This window comes from Coregonus clupeaformis, chromosome 20 (genome assembly GCF_020615455.1).
Source record: "Coregonus clupeaformis isolate EN_2021a chromosome 20, ASM2061545v1, whole genome shotgun sequence".
NCBI classification, from domain to species: Eukaryota; Metazoa; Chordata; class Actinopteri; order Salmoniformes; family Salmonidae; genus Coregonus; species Coregonus clupeaformis.
Window position 1 is genome coordinate 5738975 of NC_059211.1, and position 27650 is coordinate 5766624.

At 44.3% G+C, this 27650-nt stretch overlaps 1 long non-coding RNA gene across 2 annotated transcripts in view; it reads right to left on the minus strand.

Annotated features, from left to right (window-relative positions):
* Window positions 1-20263, minus strand: part of LOC121533785 — an 81267-nt gene extending 61004 nt beyond the window's left edge. Inside the window, exons 1-3 of one of the 2 annotated variants that reach the window (XR_005994504.2) lie at window positions 20125-20263; window positions 19089-19111; window positions 797-908 (exon numbers count right to left, since the gene is read on the minus strand). This is a non-coding gene — a long non-coding RNA (uncharacterized LOC121533785). The remainder of the gene's footprint in view (window positions 1-796; window positions 909-19088; window positions 19112-20124) is intronic. The other variant, XR_005994505.2, reaches the window with a different exon arrangement.
* Between the last annotated feature and the right edge of the window lie 7387 nt (window positions 20264-27650).

Consider the following 27650-nt stretch of genomic DNA (forward strand, 5'->3'; position numbering starts at 1 on the left):
CACCCTTGACCTGAGCTGACCTTTGTGGCTCTTTGCTATTCAGGGGAGGTGACTGAAGAGGGGCCAGAGTCTGATGAGGAAGATGAGGACGACGATGATGAGGTAAGGCTGCCCCATGTCACCTAGACATTCCTCCGCAAATAGGACACACTCCTACATACCTACCAACTCCGCCACACACACACACACACACACACACACACACACACACACACACACACACACACAAACACACACACACACACACACACACACCCAAACTGCTGAAGGTAATATCGGCGTGACACAGATATTGGTTGTCTCCCACCTGTCAGCCGTCCAATGGAGCTGCGGCAGCACCTCGGGGGCCTGGGGTCGCCCAGGTGTGTGTGTTGTGTGAACTATGTGTAAGGGCATGTGCCCCCATTCACTGACCGTCTACGGGCAAATATGTGAAGCACTGCACTTCTATTTTGGAAAGTGAGACCAGCAAAGTGAAACCCACAATGAAACCACCGTAGTCCCCAATGTTATGCCAATAATAATAACAATTTTACTATCACTGTTACCATTGTACTACAGATTGGTGCAATAATATGAGTTGGCAAAGTCGGCACAACATTTGATTTAGGTCTTTACAAACAAACCCATCAATCTCCAAAACTGATTCTCTCTCCATCACCAGATCTTACCTCTCTCCCAGTATAATTTTATGTCATGCTATTCTCATCATGTTCATTAGGGCACACCTTAAAACATTTTGCAACAGAAAAAGAAAATGAGTGTTTCTTATTGGAATAGTCCCGGTAGTCCGTACCTTTTTCAGTCTGTTTTCCTCTGTTTGGTGCTTAATGAACACAACCCTGGTGTGGATTTATGATGACCGGTATGTCCTGAGTCTGTAACAGGAGAACGGGATGGAGACGGACCTGGACAAAGAGGAAGTGCAAAAATGTTTATTTTCAATTTACAATCTGTAGAAACAATGAGAATAGAAAGGTTCAGAACTTTTGTAAAACATCACAGTACAGTTGAAAAATATATGGCAAATAGAAATCCAATATGGATGGTGTTAAGAGATAGATGGGTGGTGTTGAATGAAGTTGAAGGATGGGACTAATAACAACTAATAACAACAAGATAACTAATGTAAAGCATACTGTGTCCATAATAAGTATATAGGTTATAGGTTGAGAGCTTTTGTGAAAGAGCACAGTTAGAAAGATATGGCATATTGAAGCAAACCGAATGGACATCATGAAAATTATCGGAAGTTGTCAGAAGAAGTCAGAAGTTCACATACACTCAATTAGTATTTGGTAGCATTGCCTTTAAATTGTTTAACTTGGGTCAAACGATTTGGGTAGCCTTCCACAAGCTTCCCACAATAAGTTGGGTGAATTTTAGCCCATTCCTCCTGACAGAGCTGGTGTAACTGAGTCAGGTTTGTAGGCCTCCTTGCTCGCACATGCTTTTTCAGCAGTTCTGCCCGCAAATTTTCTATAGGATTGAGGTCATGGATTGGTGATGGCCACTCCAATACCTTGACTTTGTTGTCCTTAAGCCATTTTGCCACAACTTTGGAAGTATGCTTGGGGTCATTGTCCATTTGGATGACCCATTTGCGACCAAGCTTTAACTTCCTGACTGATGTCTTGAGATGTTGCTTCAATATATCCACATAATTTTCCTTCCTCATGATGCCATCTATTTTGTGAAGTGCACCAGTCCCTCCTGCAGCAAAGCACCCCCACAGCATGATGCTGCCACCCCCGTGCTTCACGGTTGGGATGGTGTTCTTCGGCTTGCAAGCCGCCCCCTTTTTCCTCCAAACGTAACGATGGTCATTATGGCCAAACAGTTCTATTTTTGTTTCATCAGACCAGAGGACATTTCTCCAAAAAGTACGATCTTTGTCCCCATTTGCAGTTGCAAACCGTAGTCTGGCTTTTTTATGGCGGTTTTGGAGCAGTGGCTTCTTCCTTGCTGAGCGGCCTTTCAGGTTATGTTGATATAGGACTCGTTTTACTGTGGATATAGATACTTTTGTACCTGTTTCCTCCAGCATCTTCACAAGGTCCTTTGCTGTTGTTCTGCGATTGATTTGCACTTTTCGCACCAAAGTACGTTCATCTCTAGGAGACAGAATGCGTCTCCTTCCTGAGCGGTATGACGGCTGCGTGGTCCCATAGTGTTTATACTTGCGTACTATTGTTTGTACAGATGAATGTGGTACCTTCAGGCGTTTGGAAATTGCTCCCAAGGATGAACCAGACTTGTGGAGGTCTACAATTTTTTTTCTGAAGTCTTGGCTGATTTCTTTTGATTTTCCCATGATATCAAGCAAAGAGGCACTGAGTTTGAAGGTAGGCCTTGAAATACATCCACAGGTACACCTCCAATTAATTCAAATGATGTCAATTAGCCTATCAGAAGCTTCGAAAGCCATGACATCATTTTCTGGAATTTTCCTAGCTGTTTAAAGGCACAGTCAATTTAGTGTATGTAAACTTTTGACCCACTGGAATTGTGATACAGTAAATTATAATTGAAATAATCTGTCTGTAAACAATTGTTGGAAAAATTACTTGTGTCATGCACAAAGTAGATGTCATAACCGACTTGCCAAAACTATAGGTTGTTAACAAGAAATGTGTGGAGTGGTTGAAAAACTTGTTTTAATGACTCCAACCTAAGTGTATGTAAACTTCCGACTTCAACTGTATATGTATTTATATGTATGTATGTGTATATATATATACAGTGGGGGAAAAAAGTATTTAGTCAGCCACCAATTGTGCAAGTACTCCCACTTAAAAAGATGAGAGAGGCCTGTAATTTTCATCATAGGTACACGTCAACTATGACAGACAAAATGAGAAAAAAATATCCAGAAAATCACATTGTAGGATTTTTTATGAATTTATTTGCAAATTATGGTGGAAAATAAGTATTTGGTCACCTACAAACAAGCAAGATTTCTGGCTCTCACAGACCTGTAACTTCTTCTTTAAGAGGCTCCTCTGTCCTCCACTCGTTACCTGTATTAATGGCACCTGTTTGAACTTGTTATCAGTATAAAAGACACCTGTCCACAACCTCAAACAGTCACACTCCAAACTCCACTATGGCCAAGACCAAAGAGCTGTCAAAGGACACCAGAAACAAAATTGTAGACCTGCACCAGGCTGGGAAGACTGAATCTGCAATAGGTAAGCAGCTTGGTTTGAATAAAACAACTGTGGGAGCAATTATTAGGAAATGGAAGACATACAAGACCACTGATAATCTCCCTCGATCTGGGGCTCCACGCAAGATCTCACCCCGTGGGGTCAAAATGATCAAAAGAACGGTGAGCAAAAATCCCAGAACCACACGGGGGGACCTAGTGAATGACCTGCAGAGAGCTGGGACCAAAGTACAAAGCCTACCATCAGTAACACACTACGTCGCCAGGGACTCAAATCCTGCAGTGCCAGACGTGTCCCCCTGCTTAAGCCAGTACATGTCCAGGCCCTTCTGAAGTTTGCTAGAGTGCATTTGGATGATCCAGAATATGATTGGGGGAATGTCATATGGTCAGATGAAACCAAAATATAACTTTTTGGTAAAAACTCAACTCGTCGTGTTTGGAGGACAAAGAATGCTGAGTTGCATCCAAAGAACACCATACCTACTGTGAAGCATGGGGGTGGAAACATCATGCTTTGGGGCTGTTTTTCTGCAAAGGGACCAGGACGACTGATCCGTGTAAAGGAAATAATGAATGGGGCCATGTATCGTGAGATTTTGAGTGAAAACCTCCTTCCATCAGCAAGGGCATTGAAGATGAAACGTGGCTGGGTCTTTCAGCATGACAATGATCCCAAACACACCGCCCGGGCAACGAAGGAGTGGCTTCGTAAGAAGCATTTCAAGGTCCTGGAGTGGCCTAGCCAGTCTCCAGATCTCAACCCCATAGAAAATCTTTGGAGGGAGTTGAAAGTCCGTGTTGCCTAGCGACAGCCCCAAAACATCACTGCTCTAGAGGAGATCTGCATGGAGGAATGGGCCAAAATACCAGCAACAGTGTGTGAAAACCTTGTGAAGACTTACAGAAAACGTTTGACCTGTGTCATTGCCAACAAATGGTATATAACAAAGTATTGAGAAACTTTTGTTATTGACCAAATACTTATTTTCTACCATAATTTGCAAATAAATTAATTAAAAATCCTACAATGTGATTTTCATGTACCTATGATGAAAATTACAGGCCTCTCTCATCTTTATAAGTGGGAGAACTTGCACAATTGGTTGCTGACTAAATACTTTTTTTCCCCACTGTATATATATAAATATATACATATATATATACAGTGGGGAGAATAAGTATTTGATACACTGCTGATTTTGCAGGTTTTCCTACTTACAAAGCATGTAGAGGTCTGTAATTTTTATCATATGTATACTTCAACTGTGAGAGACGGAATCTAAAACAAAAATCCAGAAAATCACATTGTAGGATTTTTAAGTAATTAATTTGCATTTTATTGCATGACATAAGTATTTGATCACCTACCAACCAGTAAGAATTCCGGCTCTCACAGACCTGTTAGTTTTTCTTTAAGAAGCCCTCCTGTTCTCCACTCATTACCTGTATTAACTGCACCTGTTTGAACTCGTTACCTGTATAAAAGACACCTGTCCACACACTCAATCAAACAGACTCCAACCTCTCCACAATGGCCAAGACCAGAGAGCTGTGTAAGGACATCAGGGATAAAATTGTAGACCTGCACAAGCCTGGGATGGACTACAGGACAATAGGCAATCAGCTTGATGAGAAGGCAACAACTGTTGGCGCAATTATTAGAAAATGGAAGAAGTTCAAGATGACGGTCAATCACCCTCGGTCTGGGGCTCCATGTAAGATCTCACCTCGTGGGGCATCAATGATCATGAGGAAGGTGAGGGATCAGCCCAGAACTACACGGCAGTACCTGGTCAATGACCTGAAGAGAGCTGGGACCACAGTCTCAAAGAAAACCATTAGTAACACACTACGCCGTCATGGATTAAAATCCTGCAGCGCAGGCAAGGTCCCCCTGCTCAAGCCAGCGCATTTCCAGGCCCGTCTGAAGTTTGCCAATGACCATCTGGATGATCCAGAGGAGGAATGGGAGAAGGTCATGTGGTCTGATGAGACAAAATTAGAGCTTTTTGGTCTAAACTCCACTCGCCGTGTTTGGAGGAAGAAGAAGGATGAGTACAACCCCAAGAACACCATCCCAACCATGAAGCATGGAGGTGGAAACATCATTCTTTGGGGATGCTTTTCTGCAAATGGGACAGGACGACTGCACCGTATTGAGGGGAGGATGGATGGGGCCATGTATGGCGAGATCTTGGCCAACAACCTCCTTCCCTCAGTAAGAGCATTGAAGATGGGTCGTGGCTGGGTCTTCCAGCATGACAATAACCCGAAACACACAGCCAGGGCAACAAAGGAGTGGCTTCGTAAGAAGCATCTCAAGGTCCTGGAGTGGCCTAGCCAGTCTCCAGACCTGAACCCAATAGAAAATCTTTGGAGGGAGCTGAAAGTCTGTATTGCCCAGCGACAGCCCCGAAACCTGAAGGATCTGGAGAAGGTCTGTATGGAGGAGTGGGCCAACATCCCTGCTGAAGTGTGTGCAAACTTGGTCAAGACCTACAGGAAATGTATGATCTCTGTAATTGCAAACAAAGGTTTCTGTACGAAATATTAAGTTCTGCTTTTCTGATGTATCAAATACTTATGTCATGCAATAAAATGCAAATTAATTACTTAAAAATCATACAATGTGATTTTCTGGATTTTTGTTTTAGATTCCGTCTCTCACAGTTGAAGTGTACCTATGATAAAAATTACAGACCTCTACATGCTTTGTAAGTAGGAAAACCTGCAAAATCGGCAGTGTATCAAATACTTGTTCTCCCCACTGTATATATATATATATAGAAAATCTTTGGAGGGAGCTGAAAGTCCGTATTGCCCAGCGACAGCCCCGAAACCTGATGGATCTGGAGAAGGTCTGTATGGAGTAGTGGGCCAAAATCCCTGCTGCAGTATGTGCAAACCTGGTCAAGACCTACAGGAAACGTATGATCTCTGTAATTGCAAACAAAGGTTTCTGTACCAAATATTAAGTTCTGCTTTTCTGAAGTATCAAATACTTATGTCATGCAATAAAATGCAAATTAATTACTTAAAAATCAAACAATGTGATTTTCTGGATTATTGTTGTAAATTCCGTCCCTCACAGTTGAAGTGTACCTATGATAAAAATTACAGACCTCTACATGCTTTGTAAGTAGGAAAACCTGCAAAATCGGCAGTGTATAAAATAAATGTTCTCCCCACTGTAAATGTATGTACAGTGGGGAAAAAAAGTATTTAGTCAGCCACCAATTGTGCAAGTTCTCCCACTTAAAAAGATGAGAGAGGCCTGTAATTTTCATCATAGGTACACGTCAACTATGACAGACAAATTGAGGAAAAAAAATCCAGAAAATCACATTGTAGGATTTTTAATGAATTTATTTGCAAATTATGGTGGAAAATAAGTATTTGGTCACCTACAAACAAGCAAGATTTCTGGCTCTCACAGACCTGTAACTTCTTCTTTAAGAGGCTCCTCTGTCCTCCACTCGTTACCTGTATTAATGGCACCTGTTTGAACTTGTTATCAGTATAAAAGACACCTGTCCACAACCTCAAACAGTCACACTCCAAACTCCACTATGGCCAAGACCAAAGAGCTGTCAAAGGACACCAGAAACAAAATTGTAGACCTGCACCAGGCTGGGAAGACTGAATCTGCAATAGGTAAGCAGCTTGGTTTTAAGAAATCAACTGTGGGAGCAATTATTAGGAAATGGAAGACATACAAGACCACTGATAATCTCCCTCGATCTGGGGCTCCATGCAAGATCTCACCCGTGGGGTCAAAATGATCACAAGAACGGTGAGCAAAAATCCCAGAACCACACGGGGGGACCTAGTGAATGACCTGCAGAGAGCTGGGACCAAAGTAACAAAGCCTACCATCAGTAACATACTACGCCGCCAGGGACTCAAATCCTGCAGTGCAAGACGTGTCTCCCTGCTTAAGCCAGTACATGTCCAGGCCCGTCTGAAGTTTGCTAGAGTGCATTTGGATGATCCAGAAGAGGATTGGGAGAATGTCATATTGTCAGATGAAACCAAAATAGAACTTTTTGGTAAAAACTCAACTCGTCGTGTTTGGAGGACAAAGAATGCTGAGTTGCATCCAAAGAACACCATACCTACTGTGAAGCATAGGGGTGGAAACATCATGCTTTGGGGCTGTTTTTCTGCAAAGGGACCAGGACGACTGATCTGTGTAAAGGAAAGAATGAATGGGGCCATGTATCGTGAGATTTTGAGTGAAAACCTCCTTCCATCAGCAAGGGCATTGAATATGAGACGTGGCTGGGTCTTTCAGCATGACAATGATCCCAAACACACCGCCCGGGCAACGAAGGAGTGGCTTCGTAAGAAGCATTTCAAGGTCCTGGAGTGGCCTAGCCAGTCTCCAGATCTCAACCCCATAGAAAATCTTTGGAGGGAGTTGAAAGTCCGTGTTGCCCAGCGACAGCCCCAAAACATCACTGCTCTAGAGGAGATCTGCATGGAGGAATGGGCCAAAATACCAGCAACAGTGTGTGAAAACCTTGTGAAGACATACAGAAAACGTTTGACCTGTGTCATTGCCAACAAAGGGTATATAACAAAGTATTGAGAAACTTTTGTTATTGACAAAATACTTATTTTCCACCATAATTTGCAAATAAATTCATTAAAAATCCTACAATGTGATTTTCTGGGAAAAAAATTCTCAATTTGTCTGTCATAGTTGACGTGTACCTATGATGAAAATTACAGGCCTCTCTCATCTTTTTAAGTGGGAGAACTTGCACAATTGGTGGCTGACTAAATACTTTTTTTCCCCACTGTATGTATGATATATATATATATATATATATATATATATATATATATATATATATATATTTGCGAGAAAATGGGGGACCATATGGGGGATTGGAAGTGATGCAGACAATTACATTGATGGAAGTTACAATCTATCTGCAATATTAAAGCTGATCTACCCCTTAAAAAATGTATAGGGTGGATTGGTGGGCGTATAACATGAACTTCTATCAACCCAAAGGTTGCGAGTTTGAATCTCATCACGGACAACTTCAGCATTTTAGCTAATTAGCAACTTTTCAACTACTTACTACTTCTTAGCTACTTTGCAACTACTTAGAATGTTAGCTAACCCTTCCTCTAACCCTAACCCTAACTCTTAAACTTAACCCTAACCTTAACCACTAACCCTAGCCACCTAGCTAGAATTCATAACATATCATACGTTTTGCAAATTAGTAACACATTGTACATTTTGCAAATTCATAACATATTGTAGATTTTGCAAATTCGTAACATGTAATACGAATTGTAAATCGTAACATATCATACGAAATGGGTGATGGACATCCACAAAATAATACATACCATATCAATGGACTGTGGACACCCCTTCAAATTAGTGGATTCGGCTATTTCAGCCACACCTGTTGCTGACTGGTGTATAAAATTGAGCACACAGCCATGCAATCTCCATAGACAAACATTGCCAGTAGAATGGCCTTCCTGAAGAGCTCAGTGTCTTTCAACGTGTCAAATTTCTGCCCTGCTAGGTCAAGTGTAAGTGCTGTTATTGTGAAGTGAAAATGTCTAGGAGCAACAACGGCTCAGCCACAAAGTGTTAGGCCACACAAGCTCACAGAACAGGACCGCTGAGGGCTGAAGCACGTAGCACGTAAACATCGTCTGTCCTCGGTTGCAACACTCACTACCGAGTTCCAAACTGCCTCTGGAATTAACGTCCGCACAATAACTGTTCGTCGGGAGCTTCATGAAATGGGTTTCAATGGCTGAGCAGCCGCAAACAAGTCTAATATCACCATGCACAATGCCAAGCGTCGGCTGGAGGGGTGTAAAGCTCGACGACATTGGACTCTGGAGCAGTGAATACGCGTTCTCTGGAGTGATGAATCACGCTTCACCATTTGGCAGTCCTACCGACAAATCTGATGCCAGGAGAACACTACCTGCCCGAATGCATAGTGCCAACTGTAAAGTTTGAGGAGGAGGAATAATGGTTTTTTATGGTTCCGGCTTGGCCCCTTAGTTCCAGTTAAGGGAAATCCTAACGCTACACCATACAATGACGTTCTAGACGATTATGTGCTTCTAACTTTGTGGCAACAGTTTGGGGAAGGCCCTTTCCTGTTTCAGCATGAAAATGCCCCTGTGCACAAAGCGAGGTCCATACAGAAATGATTTGTCGAGATCTGTGTGGAAGTACTTGACTTTTTGACCCCATCAAAAACCTTTGGGATGAGTTGGAATGCCGATTGTGAGCTAGGCCTAATCGCCCAACATCAGTGGCTGACCTCACTAATGCACTTGTGGCTGAATGGAAACATGTCCCTGCAGCAATGTTCCAACATCTAGTGGAAAGCCTTCCCAGAAGAATGGAGGCTGTTATAGCAGCAAAGGGTGGACCAACTTTATATGAATGCCCATGATTTTGGAATGAGATGTTCGATGAGCAGGTGTCCACATACTTTTGGTCATGTAGTGTACTAACTAGATAGCATACATTACCCAGCGCAGTAGGCAAGGTATGAGTGGGGGGATGTGGGTAACTACTTATAGTGCATCCCAATAATATCTACTTTCTCCTGAAGTGTGCACTCATTCACTACTTCCTACAAATTTAAAAGCATTGGATTGGTGGAGTCATGGGCTAGTGGGAGTTTCCACCATATTTCTTATACCAGTCATTTCCTTTTAAATTAATGTACACTTTGGGAGGAAGGAGAGATAATAGCCTTCAAGAAACCCTACCATGCTGTCATCATCAATCATCCTCTACATTAATAGATCACTATCAGGCTTCACATAACAACAACTGAATGGTTATGTCCCAAATGGCATCCTATACACAGTGGTTTGCAAAAGTATTCACCCCCCCTTGGCATTTTTCCTATTTTGTTGCCTTACAACCTGGAATTAAAATTTATTTTTGGGGGGTTTGTGTCATTTGATTTACACAACATGCCTACATTTACTACTTTGAAGATGCAAAATATTTTTTATTGTGAAACAAACAAGAAATAAGACAAAAAAACAGAAAACTTGAGCGTGCATAACTATTCACCCCCCCCACCCTCTCCAAACAGGTCAGGGACAAAGTTGTGGAGAAATACAGTTCAGAGTTGGGTTATAAAAAAAGATCAGAAACTTTGAACATCCCACGGATCACCATTAAATCCATTATTAAAAAATTTAAAGAATATGGCACCACAACAAACCTGCCAAGAGAGGGCCGCCCACCAAAACTCACGGACCAGGCAAGGAGGGCATTAATCAGAGAGGCAACAAGGAGACCAAAGATAACCCTGAAGGAGCTGCAAAGCTCCACAGCGGAGATTTGAGTATCTGTCCATAGGACCACTTTAAGCCATACACTCCACAGAGCTGGGCTTTACGGAAGAGTGGCCAGAAAAAAACCATTGCTTAAAGAAAAAATTAAGCAAACACTTTTGGTGTTCACCAAAAGGCATGTGGGAGACTCCCCAAACATATGGAAGAAGTTACTCTGGTCAGATGATACTAAAATTGAGCTTTTTGGCCATCAAGGAAAATGCTATGTTTGGAGCAAACCCAACACCTCTCATCACCCCGAGAACACCATCCCCACAGTGAAGCATGGTGGTGGCAGCATCATGCTGTGGGGATGTTTTTCATCGGCAGGGACTGGGAAACTGGTCAGAATTGAAGGAATGATGGATGGCGCTAAATACAGGGAAATTCTTGAGGGAAACCTGTTTCAGTCTTCCAGAGATTTGAGACTGGGACAGAGGTTCACCTTCCAGCAGGACAATGACCCTAAGCATACTGCTAAAGCAACACTCGAGTGGTTTAAGGGGAAACATTTAAATGTCTTGGAATGGCCTAGTCAAAGCCCAGACCTCAATTCAATTGAGAATCTGTGGTATGACTTAAAGATTGCTGTACACCAGCGGAACCCATCCAACTTGAAGGAGCTGGAGCAGTTTTCCCTTGGAGAATGGGCATAAATCCCAGTGGCTAGGTGTGACAGGCTTATAGAGACATACCCCAAGAGACTTGCAGTATAATTGCTGAAAACAGTTGGCTCTACAAAGTATTGAATTTGTTAAGCACGCTCAAGTTTTCAGTTTTTTTTGTCTTATTTCTTGTTTGTTTCACAATAAAATATATTTTGCATCTTCAAAGTAGTAGGCATGTTGTGTATGTCACGCCCTGGCTCTGGGGAGGCTTGTATGTTGAGCCAGGGTGTGAGTGTTCTTTATGTTGTTCTAGTTTTGTGTTTCTAGGGTATAGTTATTGTATTGTGTTTCTATGTTGGCCAGAGTGGTTCTCAATCAGAGGCAACGAGTGTCAGCTGTTGCTGGTTGTCTCTGATTGGGAACCATATTTAAACAGTCTGTTTTTCCACAGTGTTTGTGGGATCTTGTTCCTGTTGTAGGTTTGTGTTTTGCACCTTAGGACGTCACGTATCGTTTTTGTTATTTTGTTCGTGTATCTATAATAAAAGCATGTTCGCAAATAACGCTGCGCCTTGGTCCTCTGTATACGACGATCGTGACAGAAGATCCCACCAAAACTGGACCAAGCAGCGTGTCCAGGAGCCATCGCCAGGGGAATCTCTTGCGGATCTCCGTTGCAACCTCGACTGGGTCAAGCCAAGTGAAAAGCAGAGAGGTTGGACTTTGGAGCAGTGTAGTAAGAGTCTCGACTGGGCCAAGCCAAGTGAAGAGCAGAGAGGTTGGACTTTGAAGCAGTGGAGTGAGTGTCTGGCTAGAGACCTGGTCCAAGATGAGAGCCGCCCAGAAAATGTTTAGGGGGGGGCTCACGCCGTGGACGACGGGGCAGCAGGAGGCAGCGATAGAGCGGTCCAGCAGGTTGGCAGAGGAGGCCGCCAGGTTACGGGGGCCACTGGTATTAAAGGGGAAGGAAAGTGTAGAGGCACGGCGAGAGGTACTGGGGTGTGTTACCAGTCCGGTCCGGCCCGTTCCTGATCCCCGCGTAGGGCCAGTGGTGTGTGTCCCCAGTACGGTCCGGCTTGTTCCTGTCCCTCGCATCGAGCCTGTGGTGCGCGTCGCCAGCCCGGTCCGGCCTGTTCCTGCTCCCCGCACCAAGCCAGTGGTGCGCGTTGCCAGCCTGGCCCGGCCAGTTCCTGCTCCCCGCACCAAGCCAGTGGTGCGCGTCGCCAGCCCGGCCCGGCCAGTTCCTGCTCCCCGCACCAAGTCAGTGGTGCGTTTCGTCAGCCCAGCTCGGCCCGCTCCTGCTCCCCGCACCAAGTCAGTGGTGCGCTTCGTCAGCCCGGCTCGGCCCGTTCCTGCTTCCCGCACCAAGTCAGTGGTGCACTCGTCAGCCCGGTCCGGCCCGCTCCTGCTCCCCGCACCAAGTCAGGGGTGCGTTTGGCCAGCCCGGCTCGGCCCGTTCCTGCTCCCCACACCAAGCCAGTGGTGTGCGTCAGCCAGTCCGGCACAGCCCGTGCCTGTTCCACCGGTGCCTGGTTCGGCACGGGTCAGCTGCTTCACGCCGGAGCTAGAGCAATCCGCTCCACCAGTGTGCAGTCCAGCTCCGGTCAGCAGGGCCAGACCGGACCAGGGGTACTGTGGGGGGTTAGAGAGGGAGTGGGGATCATGCCCAGAGCCGGATCCGCCGCCAAGGCGGAGTGCCCACCCGGTCCCTCCCCTGTGGTGTTCTGTAGGCGCGGTCGGAGTCCGCGCCTTTGGGGGGGGGGGGTACTGTCACGACCTGGCTCTGGGGAGGCTTGTATGTTGAGCCAGGGTGTGAGTGTTCTTTATGTTGTTCTAGTTTTGTGTTTCTAGGGTATAGTTCTTGTATTTGTGTTTCTATGTTGGCCAGAGTGGTTCTCAATCAGAGGCAACGAGTGTCAGCTGTTGTCTGTTTTTCCACAGTGTTTGTGGGATCTTGTTCCTGTTGTAGGTTTGTGTTTTGCACCTTTGGACGTCACGTATCGTTTTTGTTATTTTGTTCGTGTATCTATAATAAAAGCATGTTCGCAAATAACGCTGCGCCTTGGTCCTCTGTATACGACGATCGTGACAGTGTAAATCAAATGATAAAAACCCCCCCAAAAATCAATTTTAATTCCAGGTTGTAAGGCAATTTTTTTTTTTTTTTTTTTTTTATAAAATAGGATAAATGCCAAGAGGAGTGAATACTTTCGCAAACCACTGTACCTGGCAGAAGTATACCATAAGTAAGTGTATAATTTGTATCTACAATATTATTTATTATTTACAAACTTTGCCATGAAGTGAGCAGCAACAGTACAGAACCATCGCTAGACTGGCATATTAAATGGCACATTCCTCGCTGCTATATGCTCAATTAAAGGACCAGATGTACAATTAAAGGTTAATTACACTCAAAAATATATAAAATGTTTCTTCTTATTTGATTTAATCATTGACATGGACTGAGAACATTCAATTTCATTGTTTCTTTATGAACAATTGTAATTTTGAGAGTGAAAAACTAAACTAAAATCTAAAATCTGGAAGAATACAACTGACAAAAAACATAATTTAGGAATATATGTAACATAATTTGGGAAGCAATTACAGATGTTATAGGGCCCCCCTTAGAGTTGGTTTATTAACCAACTTTAACCAACTCTATTGACAGAAAACTTAGTAGGGGAGAAGAGAAGAATGTGCCTATTTGAAACCTAGAATATAATCAGTAGCACGTGACATGTTAATTTTTTAAAAAGTAGCTCTCATGCTAGAAAAGGTTAGAGAATCCTGATATAGGGAATAGAGTGCCATTTGGGATGCAGATAATGCGTCTGGTTATTTTCAATAGGAAGAATCCAGGACTAGAGGCACTTACTATTGAATGCTGCCCCGTGGTCAATACAAATGACTTTTGCTCTGCCAGAGACCAGTTAATAAGGAGGGATAATATTACTGTCACGATCGTCAGGAACAGATGAGGACCAAGGCGCAGCGTTGCAGGCAAACATACTCTTTATTGAGCGAAACACGATCAAAACAACAAAGACGGTAACGTGACAGTTCACGGTCAAACACAACCAACTTGAAACAAGAACCCACAAAAACAAAGGAAAAACCGACAGTTTAAATATAGCTCCCAATCAGAGACAACCAGCAAACAGCTGACACTCGTTGCCTCTGATTGGGAGTCACTCAGGCCAACATAGAAATAGAGTACATAGATCTACACACCCTGGCTCAACATAACCGTGTCCCCAGAGCCAGGGCGTGACAGTACCCCCCCCTAAAGGCGCGGACTCCGACCGCGCCAACTAAATACCACAGGGGAGGGACCGGGTGGGCACTCCGCCTTGGCGGCGGATCCGGCTCCGGGCCTGATCCCCACTCCCTCTCCAACCCCCCAAAGTACCCCTGGTCCGGTCTGGCCCCGCTGGCCGGAGCCGGACTGACGACACGCACCCCTGGCTTGGTGCGTGGAGCAGGAACGGACCGGACCGGGCTGACGACGCGCACCCCTGGCTTGGTGCGTGGAGTAGCAACTGGCCGGACCGGGCTGACGATACACACCCCTGGCTTGGTGCGTGGAGCAGGAATGGACCGGACCGGGCTGACGATGCGCACCCCTGGCTTGGTGCGTGGAGTAGCAACTGGCCGGACCGGGCTGACGATACGCACCCCTGGCTTGGTGCGTGGAGCAGGAATGGACCGGACCGGGCTGACGATGCGCACCCCTGGCTTGGTGCGTGGAGGAGGAACGGGCCGAGCCGGGCTGACGATACGCACCCCTGGCTTGGTGCGGGGAACAGGCACGGGCCGTGCTGGACTGATGACGCACACCACTGGCTTGGTGTGGAGAGCAGGAGCGGGCCGGACAGGGCTGACGAAACGCACCACAGACTTGGTGCGGGGAGCAGGAATGGGCCGGACTGGGCTGACGAAACGCACCACAGACTTGGTGCGGGGAGCAGGAACAGACCGGACCGTACTGGGGACACACACCACTGGCCCTACACCGGGATCTGGAACGGGCCGGACCGGACTGGTAACACACCCCAGTACCTCTCGCCGTGCCTCTCCACCTTCCATCCCCTCTTCGACCAGTGGCCCCCGTAACCTGGCGGCCTCCTCTGCCAACCTGTTGGACCGCTCTATCGCGGCCTCCTGCTGCCCCGACGTCGTGAGCCCCCCCCTAAAAATTTTCTGGGGTTCTTTCCTACCCGTGGACCAGGTCTCCATGTCTCTAGCCAGACACTCACTCCACTGCTTCAAAGTCCAACCTTTCTGCTCCTCACTTGGCTTGGCCCAGTCGAGACTCCTACTCCACTGATCCCAGGTCCATCCTCTCTCCTCTTCACGCTGCTTGGTCCTGTCTTGGTGGGTTCTTCTGTCACGATCGTCAGGAACAGATGAGGACCAAGGCGCAGCGTTGCAGGCAAACATACTCTTTATTGAGCGAAACACGATCAAAACAACAAAGACCGTAACGTGACAGTTCACGGTCAAACACAACCAACTTGAAACAAGAACCCACAAAAACAAAGGAAAAACCGACAGTTTAAATATGGCTCCCAATCAGAGACAACCAGCAAACAGCTGACACTCGTTGCCTCTGATTGGGAGTCACTCAGGCCAACATAGAAATAGAGTACATAGATCTACACACCCTGGCTCAACATAACCGTGTCCCCAGAGCCAGGGCGTGACAATTACACCATGATGTATTGGTGACCCTCATAACGTCAAAGAGTGGTGTCAAACAATACAAGAGTAGATAACTATTAATTAGGGCTTTTTGGAATATTCCACAAGGCCATCCTACGAACAAATGAATGACCCAATAGCAGTGACAAAGATGCAACAATGTAGCAGCAAAGTGCCAATAATATGCTACCAAAAGGGTCAGGCAATTAATTCCATGCTTTAGGAATAGTGAATTAGCCTAGTGTTTAATATTTGATTGATTTGCATCTGTTAGACATTTATTTGTCAGTGAAAGTACAAAGAACTAAGAAAGTACCATTAATTTACAAAGAGGACCAATAAAATACTAAGCACCAACAAAGTACATGCTAAAAGTCTAACAAGAGTACTAACAATGGGCCAAAGTATAAACAAAAGATCCTGGATGCTGATTGGCTGAAAAGCATTTCAGCCTTGTGCATATCAGCCAATATACCATGTGTATGATGCAAAAATACTTGTTTACTGTTTATTTATATTGGTAACCAGTTTATAATCGCAATAAGGCACCTCGGGGGTTTGTGGTATATGGCCAGTATACCACTGCAAAGGGCTGTATCCAGGCACTCCACTTTGCATTAGCTGTGGTAAATTGGCCAATACACCACACCCCCTCGGGCCTTATTGCTTAATTATAACACAACAACTTGATGGCATTAACTAACTAGCGTAACTAGACAGTTAATCTCTGTAGCTAGCCTGTAAGATGGCTAGCAAAGCTAAAGAGACTGCAAACGGGTAAGCATAGCCGTCTATATAACAATAGCCAAACAGAACGTTCCTCACAAACTAGGAACGTATTTCCTCCAACTTTATAATGAAAAGATGCCTCTCACTCTCAAAACACACGTTTGCTGGATACTTGTGGGCACTGGGCGGAATGCTGATTACGTCACCCATTGTATGCGCTTTCTGTAGCCGGATTCTGTCCACACTGAGGAGAAATCTGCACACAATGCATCCCTGACCACCTCAGGCACTTGTTAGCCTCCTGGTCTGTTTATACAAGCATTCAGACATCCCATCCACCATAACCACCCTCATCACAACTGACTTCTCCAAGGCCTTTGACAAAATCCACCATACCATCGCCTGTAGCCCTTTCCTGCAGTCAAATGACTCAGTGGCCTCATTGGTGGAATGTTATAAATATTTGTCATTATTTTATCATTAATAAAAATTAAGATATTTAAACCTGAAAATACGATGTTTCTATGTCAAACGGTTTTGTTCTGTTTGAGTCTTCTGTGATGTACTCTATATAAAGTGTAATATTGGGATGCAAACTCAAAATTGAATACATTTCAAGTCTATATCTGACATGCTACCAAGAAACCTGATTTAGCCCACTGCCTAATCCAACTGGGTGTCAGACCTGCCCTCACAGCATGGCTCTGCAGTTTTGTGACCGGCTGCAAACAACAGGTACGCTACCAGGAAAGCCTCTCAGACTGGCAGGAGCTGACGGGAAGTGTGGCTCAAGGAAATCTTCTGGGCCCTCTCATCTACCTTGCGGTCATTGACAGTGCAGCCCGGGATGACGACAGTAGGTGGAAATATGTTGACGATCTAAATCTGGTCCACACGTGTACAACAGGAAATATCAGAACATCACAGCCGGCCCTGAACAACTTCGACACGTTGGTTTATGTAAGCAGAATGTCGCTGAACCCTGCCAAGTGCAAGGACCTTCACAAGAAATTCACCTGTCCAATGCCCTCTTCAGATCGAGGGCCAGGATCTCAGTGTGATTTAGTGTAAAGATTTTAGGGTTAATGGTACAGAAGGACTTACAATGGGGCGAGTAGATTGCTACTATGGTAACTAGGGCTGTGACAATACCAGTATCGCAAAAAAAAATCCATGGCGAATATGAAAACACGAAGCACTCTTTGGTCCTTTAAAAACCTGGAGCGTATTCAGAAGAGAGCATGCTGCACCATCCTTGGCATATACTGTCAGCCTCCTAAAATCGCAATTCAGAGACTGGCTACCAACTCACAGGGACAGGCAGGAACACCTGCAGCCAAAACAAACGGACTATACCAAAGTCTAGAACTGAACAGTACATGAGTTCACCAATCCCATTTTCTGCTCATTGATTAATGAGTCGCTTTATGACCGAAGGACATTATTGATTTACATTTTTGTACTCTTATTTTGTAATTTTTTTGCTCTTATCCGTTAATATTTTGTATGCTCATGGATTTCAGTTTGTATTGACTGCTATATTGATTTGATTTGATATGAGTGTAATAAAAAAAACGTTAAACATCCTGAGGTGGTCAGCCAGATCTGAACACAGTCAAGACCTCAATTAGACCACAATGCGACTTTTGTGCAGCTAGACCTGTCTTTTCAATGCAACCATCGTATTCTGATAGCAGAAGTCGCATGTAAGCGTCAAGTCTGTTATGAACATGTCATATACAACACTTCAAATGAAGTCTTACCTAACAAAAATAAACTAAAAGTATAACATACGAACAAAGTAACTACACACTACTACACACTACTCAGTATCAACAGGGTGAACAAAGCACAAACATGACACAAAGCATTCACAGAATAAGTCACTAAGCGCCAACAAAGCACCACAGTGTAGGTCACACGTTTGCACCTGTTGGCTGGTTTCCACTGCCAGTCTACTCTGTGGCTGTTATTAGAATGGAGGGGTAATCAAGTCAATCAACAGTGCCAAAAGAAGGTCAGCCAGCCTGCCCTAGAATCAAACAACAAGCAGGATGTCTCCCACCCTCCCTCTCTCCCTGGACGTCTTCTAGGTCCTCAGGGCTCATGTTCTGCACCACCATTGTTCCCCGTTGGACTCGCTAAATAACTCACTGAATATCTTGCTAAATCACTCGCTGTATCACTCGCTGTATCAGCCAAGCTATTACAAAGGCTTCTGCTAAGGTTTAGGAGGTATTTTCAGTCCATTGTCTCCTGCCCCTAAGTGCCAGTGTTTCCCTGGACTAAAGAAGATTTGAAGAGGTCTTAGTCATCGAAGCGATGGTGGAGCACAAAGGAGAAAGTGTGGTCAATTGTGGTTATTGTCAGGGCAGAGGCCAGTGGTTGTAAAACAAAGCAGTTGTGAGTCACAGTATCTCTTGGGATTCTCTGAATTGGGTGGTGTAATTGGCCTAATATAATTGGCTAGACGGCACAAGCAGATCTGGGCTCAGGCTAGTATAATGAATTTGACACCTTACTTGTGGTCTTGAGGGAGGGAGACCTGGGGATGAGAATGGAGTTAGAGCAGCTGTAGCATATTGTGTATGAAAGAGCTGCAGATCATAACAAGATTACACAGTTATTTCAATCAATGAAGACGTCAAGTGTGACTGAGACAGTTTCCTGTTCTATACGATTAGTCTAATGCTAAGTCAAGTGAGTTGGGTCGTGTCTAGTATCCTTACAACCATGTTTTTATTGGTTGTGCATGTGTGCGTGCGGTTTGTAGGGACTTCCGAGTGGGCAGCGAGGGCGACAGGGTGGAGGAGAGTACCCCCTGAGCATACAGAGGAACGAGGACAGCCTGCCCCCATCCTGCTACAGCTCCCGCTCCCCTACCCACTCCGACAGCCGGCCCACCAACAGCGACTCCCTGTGCCACTCCATGGGTGGGTGATATCTTCAGCATGGACATGTGAGTGTGTGTGCGCATGTGCGTGCGGACAACGGATATACCTTTAGAAAGTAGTAATAGTATCACAAACATTTAAAAAGTAAACATTACTTGGTTACAGTGTTGCTTTTACTAGCTTGCCAGCTAAATTTGTTTACTGTATTTAGCAACGTCAAACACCTGTCTCCAAAAATGACAAGGTGTCTTCAGTTGTGTTTACATTTAGCAATTGTGACGCAGCTTCCATGCATATTTACTTTTCATGCGTATTACACCCCACCTCAGTCAATAAATGTTTCTCATTGATAAAACTTTGGCAAAGAAGAGTTATTTTGATCAGAGATGAAACAGGCTTTGGTTTGTAGCGAGTGGCAGTTATTCATCAACTTAACTGATAAATGATATTTTACAAATAACAAGAAGCTTCAAAATACCCTGATCCCCACCCCCAATAAAAAAAATGAATAAATAATAATATTCATATAATAAATCACAAGAAGCTTCTCTTTTCACCTAAATGCTTCATTGCAGTAGCCTAGATTCCTGATGGGCTACATTAGCTTTACGGTCTTTGCACCTTAACTGTGATCTTGGCTTGCTATGAAAAGATGAGCTCATACCTAGCAGTAGGTTTCCAATAAATGTCCATTGTTGCTACAGGGCGATTTCATTTCTTGCTGCTTCTACTTCTACAGAAAACACCACCCCATGTTTGAGATTTATTTGATTTCTTTTTATGTGATGTCCAATGTCCACAGGGCAGGGCGGTTCCTTAGATATCCGCCGTTGAAAAAGACCAGTCATAGCTACTGCCACACACACACTCACACACATCCTGTCCCCTCCCTTTTGCATTTTGATTATTCATTGATATGTTTTCACCAGTGAAAATCTTTTAAAAGTTCATTCTGTTAACTCATATCCAAATAATGTTGACTGATCCTATACTTGTATTTGTGGCCAAAGGATAATTTTGGAGAAAAAAAAAACCACTTCAAAAACCCCACCTCAAACTTCTATCTCAAACAGACCGTTTAAAAAATGCTTGCTATTTCTTCATAGAACATGAGGAGGATGAGCTGGCCAATTAACGGTCTACTTGCGAATATTTTTAAGCTGCTTTTTAACATACTTAATTAGCATTTTTTGGGAAGGAAAACACTTTCACTCGTATTCTAAGTAATTATAGACATTTGGAAACACTGGGCAGTTATTTTAAATAGCAATGGTAGGCACTTGGTTAGCACAATGACATCTTTGATGCGTTTGCAAATACATTATTAGAGGGATACAAACAAGTCACTGAAGTTTTTCACCCTCAATGTATTGTTAAGTGAACGAAAATGTATCTTAAAAAGGAAAAATATATATTGTTGTAAATGACTGAATTCTTATAATTAAGAATTGTTTTTGAATTCGTTCATTAAGATTTTTAAAAAAATAGGTGCAATAAGAGCAATCTCAAAAAGCGTTAAGTAAATCTGACATTGTCAAGACCCAAAATGACATGCTCCCCTCTCTGTCTTGGTGCACTTGACACCTCTGCATTAAGCCAAAATGCTGGGGGGTATCGAAGTTTGCTATATGTGTGTTAATGACGCCAGGGCCGTTGAGAGTGTGTGAAGAATGGAGTGTGTGACCTCTCTGGTCTCTATCTCGCTCTCTCTCTATCACTCTCTCTCTTGCTCTCTCTTGCTCTCTCTTCGATCTCTCTCTCTCTCCCTCTCTCTGCTCACACACAGACTCAGAGTGTGGCCGTTCGTCCCAGGAGTCTGAGTTGGACAGGCCGTATGAAGGATGAAAAACCCAGGAGGGGGAGAGGGAGGAGTCCAACGGACACTCCGCCAGATTAACATACACACAGATACACACACACACTAATGTATCTACTTGCAAGAACATTACTTAAATGCACTAATGTATACATACACAACACTTACATTTACATACAATACATCCCACACACTCATGTTTATACTCTCTTTAACACACACGCACACACACACACAGCAGCAGCAGTGCCATATGCACATCTATCTCTTCTATATCAATCTAGTGGTGCCCTGGCACCCTTTAGCTGTGCCAGACTAAAAGAGGGCGAGGGCCACGTGACAGAGTGTGAAATTCCTGGCTGAGAGTGACACGTCAGTACTGGAATGTTAGAGGTCTGGGAGGTTCAGCTCAGTCTTGCCCTCTATATCACTCTCTTTCCCTCTCCCGCTCTCAGTCTCTATTTTGCTCTCTCTTGCTCCTTCTGTCTCTCTCCCTGTCTGTCTCTTTCTGTCTCTCTTTTCTTCTTCTCTCTCTCTCTCTCTCTTATCCTGGCCTCAGTACAGATGAGAGAGGAAGAGCTACGGAGGAGAAGAGGATATGAGAATATAGTGAGGACAATAAACTGGTAAAGAAAGAGAGGACAGAGGAAGAGAGGAAATAGGACTAGCAGTGTTAAGAGGAGAGAAAATGAGACAACATTAAGCAGTGGAAGGGAGGGAGCCACATAGAGTAGAAGACAGAAGGGTAGAGGGCTTGAGTCCGAGAAAGCAGGGAGGAGGAGGAGGGAGGGGGGACTACACTAATCTATGACTCAGCACTAGCCTGGCTGTGTGTGACATGTGTTTAAATGAGCAGTCAACAATGAGGATCATTCAGTTACCCCTCCTTTTAGTCTAAATCCCATGGGAACTTGATTCCTGCATCTCCCTGCACGTAATGAGCCTAGGAAACGCCACTTTAATTAAGCTCTCTTCTCCCCAGGAATGCTGAGGGCCAATGTAAAAACGCCTTGAAACTCAACCTCACTTCACCCCTCTGTTTACATGGAGGACAGTTTTATCTCTGTAGGCAGAAAGGTCAGTGGTAACGATTGCAACTGCGGCTGAAATGCGGTGTTAGATAGGACAGAGGCTCCCTCTATCTCTGTAAAGATAAGGGGGGCATTGCATTTCTATAGGATTTCATTTTGGCTCCCTTGTGGTGTAGAGATTGCTATTTGCTATCCATTTTGGTTCGACTGGGGTATCCAAGCCACAGTTTCTCGCTGGGACATTGGGGTCCATTATGACTCTACTAGCAAGTCATAGGGGCCACATCATGACCAGTTTGCAATTCCTATCATATATTATTTTGTGATGATGATTTATGAAAGTGATGAATAATGAATTGCATTTGTGCACCCATCTCAGGATGAGGATTTGAGTTGCATATTCTGTGGGGAATACCAAGTATCACACACACACACACACACACACACACGGAGGCCTTTGTGAAATGAAATCTTGGTAACACTTTACTTGACACCCAGGGTCATAACCATGTCATAATATTTCATAACAGCTGAAATAACTTGTCATAACCTGTCATAATATGGTCATAACACTGTCATCCCCCATATATTTACACCTATTGTGACAAATATTGCGTTATTTTATGGCTGGTAATGACACCTACATAAGAGTGTCAAAACCCACATTTATTTAAATTAGTTTTTCTCCCTGCCAATAAGTTTCCTTTCGTTTGAAAGTTTGTTTCTTAAATATTTTGTTGTTGTTGTAATTAATTATTTACGGTCAATTTTTTAAAATCATATTTAAAATATCTTGTGGAAAATACACTTTATGACACAGTCAAGAAGCATTATGACCATCATAATCATATAAGCCAGATAGGCCTATCACGTACATGCCCTTATATCAGTCATCAGTCAAAAAGAGGGTGTCTTGTCCTGCTCCTGAAATCTGCTCCTGCATTCATCCCAGTCATCAGCAACAGAGCATTGGGGTAGGTGCATGTCTGACATCAATGTGTGCGCAATTACAATGATAATTTAATGTGGTCAGTTTAAAAAATATATATACTGTATATAATATAAACATACTGTTGACACATAGGCTATGGTGTAATGCTTTGTGTGGTAGGTTTTGTGGGTTTTGACACTGTTATGTAGGTGTCATAACCAGCCATAAAATAACACAGCATATGTCACAACATGTCTACATTTATGTGTCATGACAGTGTTATGACCATATTTTAACAGGTACTGACAAGTTATGTCAGCTGTTATGACATATTATGACATGGTTATGTCATAACGTGTTATGATGCTGGATGTCAAGTAAAGTGTTACCGAAATCTTTCCATTACGTTACATTTTCTTGTTCAGTGGCCTAATAAAATAACAGTATGGCTCATTTTGATGATAGACATATCACATTTAATGGACAAATGCCAACTGCCATGAGTGTCTAAAATCAAAGCCAGCTATTTAAGTTAGAAATCAAAGAATGACCAATGGTAGCCATGATTTGAAAGCATTGTCCCAAAAGATTAAGCCTATTGTACATACTCACATCCATTTTCTTTGAGCAGATGCTGGTTATAAAAAATATCCCCAAAATATGTTCAACTGATGAAGACAGACTCTTAAATCATTATCCTCATATTTCTAAATCAAGTTATTCTTTCCCCCCGTTAACAAATAATCCCTGTAAACTGATACAATAATACAGTGTTACAGTGTGTTATGATATGACTGAGACCCAAGTCTAGCCAAGGTAAAATCCTTTGACCGTGTGAACCAATGACGGACTGCATAGCTCATAATCTTTTTTCCCCCTGGTCCTGTCCTCAGTGGTGAGAATGTCCCCGGGTTTACAAGCCGGCCCAAGATTCTCCGCACACCTGAGAGTGACGAACCAGGCAGCGTTCCTCAGAGGGGTCGCGTTGTCCCGCCACTGGCCCCCCAATTCTCCCAGTCTGAGCCCCAACAGAGCAGCAGCCGGTCTGGATCAGGTGGCTCTGTCAACGTGGGAGGGCCAGGAGCAGCAGATGGAGTCTTAACGTCTCACCGCTCTCTTTCTAACACACAAACAGACGCAAACGCACACATACACACAGACAGACAGACACACACACACATTTCTCTCTCTCTCACAAACACACACACACACTTTAATTTATCTCTCACAATATCTCTCTGTCACATTCACTCTCTCTTTTGTCTATCTCTCTTTATCATAATCATTTATTATTAATTTTTATCCTTGTGTTGCTCTGTCCTTGTGGAGAATAACTAATCTCTCCAATCAACCTCTTGTTTTAGTGAGAGTGAGATAACCCACTGGGGAATGTTGAAATCACGACCCTGTCAGATTTGCACCGGGACATTCTGTCAGCATTCACTCTGCCCATCTCCTTTGTAAGCTTCTCATTTGGAGCAGGCTATTGTAGGCCAAGCTTTGGTTGGTCCTCTTGTGTGGGTGAATGTTTCTTGTGATTTGGCCTAGTCACAGGTGTTTGATAAATGAAGTTAAATGAAGCCCATTGTGTTTTGTGTTGTGGACCAACCTACGTCATCGTGGCACCTACATTTTAGACTGGAAGCATCCCCATGGCATTTTTCTGCCATTTCTGCCATTCTAAATAAAAGTCCTACTTGTAATTTCCTCTCCACATAATCCTCTCTGTTCTTGGAGAGACAATATGTGTATTTGACACAAATGAAAAATATGATTTCATAACCGCCAGCTTCTTTTGTCTGTGTTTTGCGGTTATCAAGAAAGGAGTCTTTTTATTTTTGGACTGGTCCCAGATCTGTTTGTGCTGTATAGCTAACTCTTATGGGAGTTGTCATGACAATGACCATGGTAGTTGGCGAGATGGCACACAGACATATCTGGGACCAGGCTAAGAATACAGATTCCCACCTCATGCCAAACATGACAATGAAAATAGGAGTATTATTATTATTTGATTTGCAAAAGAAATGTGGGGTAGATCAGCTTTAATATTGCAGATAGATTGTGGCTTCTATCAATGTAATTATCTGCATAATTTCCAATCCCCCATATATTTTTTATTTGTAAATATATATTATTTTCCTTCTTTATTATTTTCCCCTAACCCTACCATCCCTCCCCTAATTGGAGTAAACTAATTAAATATATTTTCCTTCTTTATTATTTTACCCTAACCCTACCACCCCTCCCCTAATTGGAGTAAACTAATGGACAACAATACTTACGCTTCCCGCTTACACATACAGTACTACATACATTTCAAGGACAGTATATTTTACATGAGTTATCTTTGTTTGTTTTTAGTCCCAGCCTTCAGCTACCCTCAACACCTCTCATTCATCTCTGAAGACCATCCAATTTTGATTTGTAGCTGCCATATATTTTTCCGCTGTGTTGTGATGTTTCACAAAAGTTCTGAACCTTTCTATTCTAATAGTTTCTACAGATTGTAAATTAAAGATAAACACCTTTGCTAAGAGTATTATTATAGTATTGATCGATTGACTATGACTTTTCAAATCTCACACAGAGTTGCAGAGTTAGCTCCAAGTAAATGTTGCAATTGTTCAACCATTCCTGAACCTGCAACCAAAAACATGCTACCTACTGTATGGGCAGTACCAAAGCAAGTGATCTAATGATTCTGTCTCTTCGCAGCAAAATCTGCAGAGCTGGGATGGTTGTATACAGTTAATTTGGAAACTATTCAGTGTCACGGTTCTCTAAGACCGAACCCAGAAGCAGACCAGGACAAGGTGAGTTGAACGAATGAGGGTGTTTATTTACAGATAAAAGATGCAGAATAGTCCAGGAGACGGAGCGGGTGGCGGAGATGAGTAGGTGGTGGTGAAGTGGCAGATGAACTGATGGCACGGCAGGGGTTGGGTGAAGGTTCCGGGAGAATGACTGTAGACAGAACAAACGGAGGTAAGTACAAGGCAGGTCAACAAGGTGCAAAAAACAACAAAACTAACGCTAGTACTCAGAGGCTGATACGCTGGCAAAACATACTGTTTATGGCTAACGATCCGGCAGGGAATGGATGTCAGGTCAGAGCTTATGAAGGGGTGATGATCAGGACCAGGTGTGCCGAAGCTGATGAGAAGCAGGTGCGGGTAATCGAGAGATCACCCGCCTAGCAACGTCGCCCGGCAACCGGACAGGGTGCGTTCAGGCACCTTCGGGAAACAGGAGATACAGAGCAGAAAAACGGCAACACAGGCAGGAACAGACTCAGGACGCAGGGTTCATGACAGTACCCCCCCTCCGACGAACGCCACCGGGCGGACTACCCGGAGCGCCAGGATGGAGGCGGTAGAAGTCACGAAGGAGGTCAGCTTCAAGGATCTGACGCCGAGCAATCCAACTCCTCTCCTCAGGACCATACCCCTCCCAGTCCACGAGATACTGGAAACCCCGGCCCCGCCGTCTGGAATCCATGATGCGGCGCACCGTGTAGACAGGACCTCCTCCGATCATCCGAGGAGGAGGAGGGGGAGGTGGAGGGGGCAACAGAGGGCTGAGGAGAACAGGCTTGAGGCAGGAGACATGGAAGGTGGGATGGACTCTGAGCGTACTAGGCAACTTGAGTCGAACCACAACAGGATTAATCACTCTCTCCACCACAAACGGACCAATGAACCTCGGCGACAGTTTCCTTGACTCAGTCCGCAGAGGAAGGTCCAGTGTAGCCAACCAGACCCTATCTCCGATTGCATAAGCGGGGGCTGGAATACGGCGACGATTCGCCTGGAGCTGATACCGGTCAGAAACTCTAAGGAGGGCCTTTCTGGCCCGATGCCAGGTCCGGTGGCAACGACGAATGTGGGCCTGGACAGAGGGAACCGAGAGATCTTTCTCCTGAGAAGGAAACAAGGGGGGTTGGTAGCCGTATAGGCACTGGAAGGGAGACATCCCAGTGGCAGAAGTAGGGAGAGTATTGTGAGCATACTCAACCCAAGGCAACTGAGAGGCCCAAGAGGTGGGGTTGGAGGAAACAAGGCAGCGCAGCGTGGATTCCATCTTCTGGTTGGCTCTCTCCGCCTGTCCATTAGATTGGGGGTGAAATCCAGATGTAAGACTGATTGTAGCTCCAATGGCCAAACAGAAGGATTTCCAGACAGCAGAGGTGAACTGAGGGCCACGGTCGGAAACTATGTCACTGGGCAATCCGTGGACCCTGAAAACCTCCCTAACCAGGATCTTGGACGTCTCAGAGGCAGAGGGAAGCTTGGAGATGGGCACAAAGTGGGCGAACTTGCTGAATCGGTCCACAATAGTCAGAATGACCGTGTTCCCCTCAGAAGAGGGCAACCCAGTGACAAAGTCCAGAGCCAGATGCGACCATGGTC